Raw genomic sequence first — 2,079 nt, 5'->3', positions numbered from 1 at the left:
TGATCCGCCCGCCTCAGCCTCCCAAAGTGCTGGGATTACAAGTGTGAGCCACCGCGCCCGGCCCCCTCCTCGGTCTTAATATATAGCTTTGAAACATACTAAGAGTCTTTGTTTCCCCCCTTTCCCACTGTACACTCCCTTACTTCGCATACATTTATCTGACTGTATGCTTGCATCTAAATATGTGCTTACTTAGAAGTTCTAGGGACTAAGACCTAGGCATGAAAACCCAGCTGCAAAATTCCAGAGATTACCTCAAAGCAGCTAGTCAACAACCTGGCCATTGTGGGGATGATGCCAGCTCACGCTCCAGGTGGACCATGACTCAAGATAGCCACCAGAACAAGACGCACAGACCTGTACCCAGCACCACTCCCTTCATGCCACCCACTATAAGTTCCCTTTGTAAGCCCCTCTCCCCAGGCTAAAGTTTGAAATGGTTCCTTTAAGGCACAAGCCAGGGCCACTTCCCCAGTGCTAGCTCTGGAGTAAAGTTACTTTCTTTTCACTGCATCTTGTCCTTGTTATTGGTTTTGCAAGCAGCCAAGCCTGCATTTTGTTACATTTTATTGTTTAAAAACTGCTTTCAAATGCATTACTTCTAAAAATTCTCAAAATTACTCACTGATGTCCTAGAACATATCATAAGATATGATGCCTTGAGAAGCTATAGAGCTCTTTCTTAGCTTGCTTCTTCAAACATTGGCTCAGGTGGCTTCTCTCTCCCACCTCTCTCTACATTCCTTGAGTCACTACTTGAATTTAAGTCTTCAATAGATAATGCACACTTGTTAGAAAGAGCTCTGGATGTGTGGGCACATGACAAACAACTGACTTTCCCTCAGAATCGCTTCTCAAGCCATCCAAATCCAGATGCCCAGAATTGTTTCCTTTATCTCTTCCCTATCATCAAAAGACCTAGAGAGCAGGAGGATGCACAGAACCTGCTCTGAGGCAATGAGACAGAGCAGGGACCTATCTTAGAGGCTAGCAGGGCACCCTCCCCCACCCAGCATGGAAATAAAGGAAAATCTTCAATTTCTTAGCTAGCCTTGAAAAGAAAGAAGAGGAAGAACTAGATAAGCAAGAACGTAATACTAGCTTAAAACAATAGCCAGGAATGTTAGAATCAGGGGATGTTTGGTTCCCTATAGAAACTAAAAATAACATCTTAACATACATCCCTGAGTTCTTCAGAAACTCAGACCCCCACCAAACAGATCTGCTGGCCCATAGACCTCAGATAAGGGGGAAACTGAAGACTAAACTCTGACCACTGTTCTTCTAAATTATTTCGAGTGGCCTGGAGAAAGTCACACCCATGATCCAAAACTAATGTTCTGTTCTGCTGACGCCCTATTCTTAAACAAACTTTCATGTCCTTAACCAATTGCAAATCAGATGATCTTTGAATCTACCTATGACCTGTGAGCCCGTGCTTCAAGATCTCACCTTACTCAGCCAAACTAATGTATAATCTCCGCATACTAATTTACTATTTTGCCTGTAACTTTTGCTTTCCTGAAATTTATTTCCGCCTTTAAAAACCCTTACCTGAAGTCATCAGAGAGGTCAGGTCTTCAGTGTGAGCCACAAGATTCTCCTTGCTTGTTGCCTTGCAAACAAAGTCCCTCCTTTCTCCTGCTATAGACCTTGGTGTGGATGTTTGATCTTACTGTGCCAGATGATCAGACCCCAGTTCAGTTCCGTAGGAACAATCTCCCCCGTGCCCCACAGAATCTATCAGCACATGATTCCATGATTCCCTGTTATTCAATGATTGCTTGACATGAGCTGAAGTTTGAAGAAAAGTTCTGGATATAAACGGAATATTCTGACATTCTAATAGCTAGGTGGTCCAGTGACAAACTCAACCAAGGTGGCTCAGGTAGGAGTGGCCTTGTGAATGTTGATACAAAATACATTCAAGGCCAGGTGCAATGAATGGCTCACACCTGTAATCCCAGTAGTTTGTGAGGCCGAGACGGGCAGATCACTTAAGGTCAGGAGTTCGAGACCAGCCTGGCCAACATGATGAAACCTCACCTCTACCAAAAATACAAAAAACTACCTGGGCAT

The sequence above is a fragment of the Colobus angolensis genome, unplaced genomic scaffold (assembly GCF_000951035.1).
Source record: "Colobus angolensis palliatus isolate OR3802 unplaced genomic scaffold, Cang.pa_1.0 Scaffold451, whole genome shotgun sequence".
NCBI classification, from domain to species: domain Eukaryota; kingdom Metazoa; phylum Chordata; class Mammalia; order Primates; family Cercopithecidae; genus Colobus; species Colobus angolensis.
This window is presented reverse-complemented; position numbering follows the sequence as displayed.